Below are 10,271 nucleotides of genomic sequence, written 5' to 3'. Positions count from 1 at the left end.
ACCGCTGTACCGCCATGTAATAAGCCTTTGATTGTTTTAAAGCCACGCTAGCCACCACGCTCCTGCAAAATCCATTTTATTTTTTAATTACAATAAAAGAAATAAAATAAAATCTCAGTGCCAATAGACTTGAGAGAGTTGGGGTAAGCAGAAACAATTGCCAATGCTACAGCAGCACAGAAGTGTATTTTCTACAGGGAATCTGAAGGCAACAAAATTGACTGAAAATTAATCTGTGTTGTACTGTTATTCTACACTGTCAATTCTAAGACTATAAGCTGTACAATGCTACACTTTAAGATAAATGCTTTGTTCTAAATCTGATGGAACTGCTGCAGGCTCTGCTGGTAGTTTTCATAATGTTTGTGTAAACTTCATTTTTTCTATGGATTCTTTCAAAACGTCTCATTCTGTGCAGAAACTAAATGGACTTTGCTACATCCCTTTATTTTAAGACTTAAGAATTCTGTATGATTTGAAGCTCTTTCAGATACAATTATTGGACCCAAATTCTATGTTCTTCATGTCCATTTGTATTCAGGTCTAAAGAGCAGATCAATTATATATATGACAGTCATTGTGGAGACAGAAAGTGCTCAAAACCCCTGGTTAAGATTGATTGGGTTTGGCTGAATTTTCTAGATCTCTCTATTCTTTTTTATGTTTTATTTACATTATTTTAATTTATTTATAAAATAAAAATATTGACAAGACCATAAGGATAAGTGGGGTACAATTCCACACAATTTCTACTATCAGAGTTCTATATCCTATTCACTTCTTTGAAAGCTTTCCTATTCTTGATCTTGTTCTCAAAAAGTCACATCTTATGTTTATTTTCCTTCGGGTTATTACCTTGGAAATATATGTCAAAAAGTACTTTATAGAAAAACTTCTGTATTCAGTGATTTCAGTTTCTTCATTTCAGTAAGAGAGAGAGAGAATCAGAGTAAAAAGCAAAAAATTAAAATATACAAAATTACAATGAAATATTTCATCTCTCTGCCAGTTATTTTTCTCTACTTACTGCTATATACATTAGAAGCATCTCATTTTAGTATATAATTTGTGTAGTAAGTCATTAAATTGATATTTAGGAATACTATGACATGAGAGTAAGTATTAGATATTTGGCCATGTGTGTAATTAAGTAGATTGTGATAATAATACTGACATCAGTTTCAGTGCAAGCAAGATAACTTACCTGGTAGGGTACATGCTTTGTCATGTGGGTGGAATCTAGGTCTAAGTCAGCCCCCAGTCTGGGGACACTTTGATACCACGATGTCTATCTTTCTCTCTCCTTCTATCTCTTGTTTGTATCTGTAAATGTCAGTCTGGAAAGGTGAAGCCTTGGTGACAAAAACATTGAAGTTCATTCTATATCTGTTTTTACTTAAAAACAAAATAATGGCATGTATTGAGAAAAGAGGAATTAACTGGACTTTCTGAGAGAGGGACCGGATGGAAAATTCTCATTTCTGAGCAGTTAGAAAGAAAATCACCAAACAGGATGCTCATCTTGTTTAAAGCTTGTTTTTCATAAAGCTGATAGATTAGTGCTTAATACAGCTTTACTGGGAACAGTATAAAATGTAATCTTTTGTGAAATTTCAGAAAGACATTGTTTTATTAAAAACCACTTCCTTTTAACCTAAAACTATAACTCTTAAGGAGTCACAGAGCTTGTATTCATAACCCACAGCAGGTAGCTGAACAGGAAATAGTGAAAGATACGCAGCACTTGACAAATAATACTTTGGGATTTTGTTTCTTTCCTTCTACCGAGGTACTGAAGAATACTTGTGGTGGATTTGAACTTCATAAGTTTTGTACTTTTGTATTTGGGAATTTTATATTAGATTTAATTCTTCAACACAGGACAATAATTCAATACTGTATGTTTTCTAAAAAGTGTGGGAAAGAGAAATACCTCAGTAAAAACACGAGATAGTAAAATCACAAGTGTACAAATAAAATGATACATTTTTTTTTTCCTCCAGGGTTATTGCTGGGCTCGGTGCCTGCACCATGAATCCACCGCTCCTGGAGGCCATTTTTCCCCCTTTTTGTTGTAGCCTCGTTGTGGTTATTATTATTGCCATTGTTGATGTTGTTTGTTGTTGGATAGGACAGAGAGAAATGGAAAGAGGAGGGGAAGACGGAGTGGGGGAGAGAAAGATAGACACCTGCAGACCTCCTTCACCGCCTGTGAAGTGACTCCGCTGCAGGTGGGGAGCCGGGAGCTCTAACCGGGATCCTTACGCCAGTCCCTGTGCTTTGCGCCACATGCACTTAACGCACTGCGCCACCGCTGGACCCCCAAAATGATACATTTAAAAGAAAGCATAATTAAAAAAAAACTTAATTGTAGTTAGTATGGGAAAGTTGGACATGCAAAAGCTCTGCTTATTTATACAGAGTTAAGAGTTGTTATCTCTTAGATATCTAACATTTGTTCGAACCCTCACCAGAATTGATATTACACACAGATAGATTACCTGTGAACGGCTTACTCCCACCCTCTATCAATATTGCCATTATTATATAATTATTTACCAATACTGTCACTATTACTATTGTTACTATTTTGTGATGAGGATATAGCATAAGAAGTACCCTAGATACTGGGAAAGTGGCGCACTCAAATGGCCCTGGATTCAATGGTCAGCACTGCATATACCAGAATGACACTATTACTTGTTCCTTCATGAAGTAAGGAAATAAATATTTCTAAAAATGCATATTAGGGGGCCAGGTGGTATCCCAGCTGGTTAAGGGCAGGTGGTGCAAAGCAAACTGGCCAGTGTAAGGATTCTGGTTCAAGTCCCTGGCTCCCCACCTGTGGCGGGGGGGGGGGGGGGGGGGGGGGGGGGGGGGCTTCACAAATGGTGAAGCAGGTCTGCAAGTGTCTATCTTTCTCTCCCCCTCTCTGTCTTCCCTTCCTCTCTCCTTGCGGGGCTAGCATGGGGGTGCCTCTTCCCCTGGTGGGTGCTCTCTGGGTTGGAGAGAACTCGATCAGACTCAGCCTGGGCTGCTATTCACTCAGTGACTCAGGAGATAGATGTCTCAGGAACTCGTGGCAACGTAGTAATGCAAAAGGATGTATTGATCAGAAAGCCAATGCTTTTATAGGATAAAACTGGCAAGTCGGAAATGGAAATGGCTAGGAAAGGGGTTGAAGAAAGGCAAAAGCACCCTGGGAAGGTAGAAGCTTTCTTAGCAACTGTTGCCAGGGTTTTAACCAGTGGGGTTAATGTTACCCTGCAGGCAGGGCAGGTCTTAAGGTAGAAAGAAGACAGATCAATAAGATGGGTGGGGATCTTTCAGGCAAAACAATGATTATGTAAATAGGTCATAGTATCAGCAATGCAGGATGGAACAGGGGAGCTGGCTTAATGCCCGACATCACCTATTCAACAAAAATGACAGCAATAACAATGACAACAATAATGATAAACAAGGACAGCAAAATGGAGAAAATGGCTTCCAGGAGCAGTGGATTTGTAGTGTAGGCACCAAGCCCCAGCGATAACCCTGGAGGCAAAATACATACATACATACATACATACATACATACATACATACATAAAATTTAAAAGATTTAGTGCTGGGGTTATATCTTAATGTTTTCACAAAAGACATTCATGTCTGAGACTTTGAGGCCTCAGATTCAATCCCTGGCAACACCATAAACCAGAGTGGAACTATGATTTCTCTCATTAAAATAAAATAAATAAGTATTTTTACACTGTAATTTTTTATATTTGTTTATTTATTCCCTTTGTTGTCCTTGTTGTTTTTAAATAAGTATTTTTTTAAGTAAAAAAAGAAAGATGTACTCTATTAGCAAACTGGAAAATTTACAACAGAGTATTGTTAACTATGGTCTTCCCCTGCACCCATGGCCATCCTTATTTTCCTCTTTGCTTCTGTAAATGTGACTATTTTGAGAAAGAGAGAGACAGGCTGGGAGTATGGATCGACCTGCCAACACCCAAGTTCAGTGGGAAAGCAATTACAGAAGCCAGACCTTCCACCTTCTGCACCCTATAATGACCATGCTCCCAGAGGGAAGCTATCAGGAGAGGGGATGGGAAACGGAGTTCTGGTACTGGGGATTGTATGGAGTTGTACCCTGCTTATCCTATGGTTTTTTGTCAGTGTTTCTTTTTTATAAATAAAATTTAAAAAAATGTAACTATTTTGGATTCCTCAAATAAATGATAGCATATACTTGTCCTGCATCTGTGTTACTCCACTTTTTTGGTTCATTAATGCATACAGACAGATTTCATTCCCTTTAAAGTCCAATCACACTTAATTTTATGAAATGACACATTTTTTTTATCCATTATTCAGCTCGTGGTCATTTAAATTGTTTCCTTCTGTTGATTATTGTGAATAATGCAGCAGTAAACATAGGAGAATAGAAATTCCTTCAGAATTATAACTACAGTTTAGTTTTTTTTGTTTCTTTTTAATTTTTTTATTATCTTTATTTATTTATTGGATAGAGACAGCCAGGTATTGAGAGGAGGAGGGGAGATAGAGAGGGAGAGAGACACAGAGATGCCTGCAGACCTGCTTCACCACTCACAAAGCTTTCCCCCTGCAGGTGGGGACAGGGGCCTCAAACCTGGGTCCTTGAACACTGTAATATGTGTGCTCAACCAGGTAGGTGCGCCACTACCCGGCTCCACTACAATTTATTTGTAAGTGTCCATGTTCAGAAATAGAGTTGATGGATCATTTATTTGTAATTTGTAGCATATGTAAGTTTTTATTCTTTAAAACTCCAGACCCAGGAGTCAGGTGGTAGCACAACAGGTTAAGCATGCATGGCACAAAGTGCAAGGACAGGAGTAAGGATTGCGGTTCGAGGCCTGGCTCCCCACCTGCAGGGAAGTCGCTTCACAGGCGGTGAAGCAGGTCTGCAGGTGTCTATCTTTCTCTCCCCCTCTCTGTCTTTCCCTCCTCTTTCCATTTCTCTCTGTCCTATCTAACAACGAAGACATCAATAATAACAACAATAACTACAGCAACAATAAAAAAACAACTAGGGCAACAAAAGGGAAAGTAAGTAAATATAAAATAAATAAATAAATAAAAACTTCAGACCCTTTTCCAAAGTGACAACAGTAATCTACATTCTCACCATAATTTACTAAGGTTTCAGATATCCACTGAACTACTCTAACACTATTTTTAAATTTCTTTATTGGGGAATTAATGGTTTACGGTCTTAAGTAAAATACAATAGTTTGTACATGTGCAACATTCCTCAGATTACCACATTTCCATTACCCCCCCCACTAGGTCCTCCTCTGCCATCATGTTCTAGGACCTGAACACTCCCCCCAACCCCAGAGACTTTTACTTTGGTGCAGTATGGCATCTCCAGTCCTAGTTCTGCTTTGTGTTTTCCCGACTGCTCTTATTTTTTAACTTCTGTCTGGGTTCCTTCAAGGTTTTGGCTATTACAAATTGTGCTGCTATGAACACAAGTGTGTTTGATGACTTAGGGTATATTCAAGGAAAGGAATTGCAGGGTTATAGGGAAGGCCCATTTAAAAAAAAATTCTTTATTGCGGAATTAATGTTTTACATTCAACAGTAAATACAATAGTTTGTGCATGCCTAAGATTTCCCAGTTTTCCATATAACAATACAACCCCCACTGGGTCCTCTGTCATCTTTCTTGGACATGTATCCCGCTCCCACCCACCCCAGAGTCTTTTACTTTGGTACAATACGCCAATTCCAGTTCAGGTTTTACTTGTGTTTTCTCTTCTGATCTTGTTTTTCAATTTCTGCCTGAGAGTGAGATCATCCCATATTTATCCTTCTGTTTCTGAATTATTTCACTTAACATGAATTTTTCAAGCTCCATCCAATATCAGCTGAAAACGGTGAAGTCACCATTTTTAATAGCTGAGTATTCCATTGTGTATATATACCACAACTTGCTCAGCCACTCATCTGTTGTTGGACACCTGCATTGCTTCCAGGTTTTGGCTATTATAAATTGTGCTGCTAAGTACATATGTGTACACAGATCTTTTTGGATGGGTGTGTTGAATTGCTTAGGATATATCCCTAGGAGAGGAATTGCAGGATCATAGGGTAGGTCTATTTCTAGCCTTCTGAGAGTTCTCCAGAATGCTCTCCACAGAGGTTGGAACAATTTACATCCCTACCAGTTGTCAAGAATGGTTCCTTTGTCTCCACAACCTCTCTAGCGTTTGTTGCTTCTACTTTTTCTGACTAATGACATTCTCACAAGAGTGAAGTGTTACTTTATTGTTGTCTTTCTTTGCATTTCTGTGAAAATCAATGACTTAGAGCATTTTTTTTCATATGATTATTGGTCTTTCATATCTCTTCTGTGGTGAATATTCTGTTCACGTCCTCTCCCCATTTTTGTATGGGGTGATCATTTGCTTGTTTTTGACTTGGGTGAGCGCTTTATATATTTTGGATATTAGCCTCTTGTCTGATACATGGCATGTAATGACTTTTTCAATTCTGTAATGTGTCTCTTTATTTGGGTAGTAGTTTCTTTTGCTGTGCAGAAACTTTTAAAAAAATTTATATAGTCCTGTTGTATCATGTATCATGATGTAGTACCATTCATATCATTGAAAAAAGCTTTAAAATTTAGATGGAAAAGTCTTCTGCCAATATTTTCTTCTAAATATGTAATAGTGTCTGGTTTAACATTCAAAGATGGATCAGAAAACACAACCCAACCATATGTTGTCTGTAGGAATTCCACCTAACTCAACAAGACAAACAGACTCAAAGTGAAATGATGGAAAACTATTATGAAAGCTAATGGAACACACACAAAAAAGGGGCAGGAACAGCTATTCTTATATCTGACACAATAGACTTAAAAATAAATGAAATAATAAAGCATATGGATAGAGACGATTTAGCGCTCAGCAGATCTATCAACCAAGAGGATTTAATAGTTATAAACATCTATGGGCCCAATGAAGAGCCATATCTTTCCTTATTGGGGCGGGGCTCTGGGGATGCAGGGATCCAGGATGTATTGGTGGGGCCGTCTGCCGAAGGAAGTCCGGTTGGCATCATGTTAGCATCTATAAACTGGTGGCTGAAAAAAAAGTTACCATATAAAGCTAAACAAATTATTGAGTAATCATGAGGCAAATGGTCCTTTGTAGGCCTCCATAGAACCTTGCTCTCAATGTGGATCAACAATGGTAGAGAATATTCCATCCTTCTAAGGGAGGCTAGGGAAAGAGCGAGGCAGGTTGGCAGTATGGATCCAGCTGTCAACGCCCATGTATAGCAGGGAAGCAATTAAAGAAGCCAGACCTTCCACACTCTATACCTCATAATGACCCTGAGTCCATACTCCCAGAGGGATAAAGAATAAGAAAGTTATCAGGGAAGGGGAATGGGATATTGAGTTCTGGTGGTGGGAAATGTATGGAGTTGTACCCCTCTTATTTTATGGTTTTTGTCAGTGCTTACCTTTTATAAATAAAAATGTAAATAAATAAATAAAATAACTATATGGTTTATTTTTGAAAGTTAAACCCAATTTTTTCCTTAAAATCAGTGATTATGTTTTATGCTTTTTATCTGTTGATAAGAATTTCACTAATATCTTGTTTAAAATTTGAATCTTTATTCATTAATCTGGGTCTCTAATTTTTGCATTTTTGCCTTCTTTAAATGCTTCCTATTAATCATCAATAAGTTCTTCAACAGAGAGGGCATGTGGTGGCACACCTGGATGAGCGCAATGTTATAATGAGTGAGGACCGGGGTTTGAGCCCCCAGCCCCCACATGCAGGGGGAAAGCTTCATAAGTGGTGAAGCAGTGCTGCAGGTATTTCTCTGTCTCTCACTCGCTCTAACCCTCCCTTTCCTTTCAATTTCTGACTGTCTCTATCTGATAAATAAATAAAGATAATAAAAAAATTCTTCAACAGTAGTTATTCATATGAGGACACATAACATTAAAAATGGACTAAAAGGGAGTCTGATGGTAGTCGAGTGGGTTAAGTGCAGGTGGCACAAGGTGCAAGGACAGGCATAAAGATCCCAACTTCCTGAGGAGTCACTTCAAAAGTGGTGAAGCAGGTAGGTGTCTACATTTCTCTCCCCCTCTCTGACTTCCCCGCCTTTCTCCATTTCTCTCTGTCCTATCCAACAACAACAATAATAACTAAAACAATAAAACAACAAGGGAAACAAAAGTGAATAAATAAATAAATATTTAAAAACTGAACTAAAAAGATTCAGTATTTCTCCTTCTTGTCCTAAATCATGCTATTGTATCAATGTTATGAGCTCCTAGTATTCCATAGATTCATTGATACACATTTTGCTGATCATTTAATTCAATTTTAAAGTAAAGAATATAATTGGTAATATCTATTTTATCCATAGAGTTTTAAGGTCATCAACACAGTGTAATTGAAAAAAAAAAACTTTCGATATCTTAAATAAAAGTACTGAAACATTATCTACAAAACACCATTTTTAATCCATATGTTTTCTTTTTATTGAAGTACTCTAGGTTTAAATGATTTTCAATATTCCTAGTGTCATCTGTTTTCTATAGCAACTTGGCAACCATTAATATGCTTTTGGCCTCTAAAAGATTTTGCCTATTCTGGATAACCCATTAAAAAATTGAATCACCCTGGTCAACTAGGAATAGCAAAGAAGATAACCTGAGAATGAGATAAGACAAGACTAAGATTACTTTGGGAACTCACCATGTCAAGGGTGAGTGCAAACACGTGTGGCTCCTGGACAGAGAAGGGCCTACAGAGAGATTCATGAGGCTAAAAGCCTGTATTTACTTGGGAGCAACTGGTAACAATCCAGTAGCTTGCTGGTTGAGACACCACCTCCAGTCTGAGTTTTATCAACACAAAGACTGCTGAAGAGAAGAGAGGATTCCCCTGTGACTCACGAAATGCAATTGTGAGTCTCCATTGCTACTGTCCTTTAGAGGGTGGAATAGCAGTGGGGAGGCCCTGGACTGACATAGGGGACAGAATCCTGATGGGGCAACTCAGAAGACATACACTCCTGATGGTCTGAAATGGGGTTGTATACAAGGTGCCTTTCCACAATGTTCTCAATTGAATTTGGAGGCACACTTAATAATTGACTCAGAACACTCAGAGTACAAACAGATTTTTTTTAGAAACTCACAGGGCCAAGGAGTGCTGCTTGGCTTGACTCTGGGTGCTGTCAGAGAGGACCAATTGGGCCTGGGGTTCTGGACACTCAGGGCTTGGGAGTATCTTTGATTAACCACTGTGCTATCTCTCATCCATCTTGTTTTATTCATAGGTTAGGAGTGAGTAATTAAGCTAAAAAAATCTCCTTAAACTTAAAAAGCACTCAGGCTCCCATAGCCTATGGAAAGTAAAAGAATATAAGAGGGATGAACAACCAGTGTACTTCACCTCAGGGATTGAAACAACATGGAAATAACTGTTAATTTCCACAACTGTGAACTTTTTAAGTACCTTACTTAAACACAAATTAATCCAGGAAAGTGTGATTAGTGGATTGAAAAATACTGAGGTGGGGACCTCATAACACACCATATACAATGGTTAAAACAAGAAGAAACATTGAAAAAATGAACCAGGACAAAAGACAAGATTAAAAAAAAAAGGTAGAATCACATAAGAATGAGGACATTATTCAAACACTACTTGAGGCATTAGTCACAGGAGTGAGGAAAGGTTTTGAAAGTAATAGCATCATAAATAGGGACATTACAAATGATACTAAGAAAGAAAACACTAATTATCTCAAAGTAAGAACTGAAAGTTTAAATAGTTGAGCTACAGAAAACAACAGAGGGGAGAGAAAATAGAATAAATGAGGCAGAAAAAAGGATTGGCAAGATCAAGGATGAATTAGAAAAAACTAAGAAGCATGTAAGAGATCTCAAAAGAGATTAAGAGATACTGAAAACAACAATAGAGATATACGGTGTGCATTCAAAACAAGTAATATACACATTCTTGGCTTACCAGAGGAAGAAAGAGAGGGAGGGTAAGAAAGTATTCTACAGGACATAATAGCTGAGAACTTATATAGTCTAGACAACATAAAAGGCATAAAGGTTACAGAAGCCCAGAAGGTCCCAAACAGAATTAACCCTAGACTTAAAGAAACCAAGACAGGTGATATTTAGAATGAAAAGGAAAAAGGATAAAGAAAGGATATTGAAGGCTGCAAGAGAAAACAAAGAGTCACCT

This window comes from Erinaceus europaeus, chromosome X, assembly GCF_950295315.1.
Source record: "Erinaceus europaeus chromosome X, mEriEur2.1, whole genome shotgun sequence".
NCBI lineage: Eukaryota > Metazoa > Chordata > Mammalia > Eulipotyphla > Erinaceidae > Erinaceus > Erinaceus europaeus.
The sequence above is the reverse complement of the archived record's forward strand: the minus strand, read 5'-3'. Positions refer to the sequence as shown.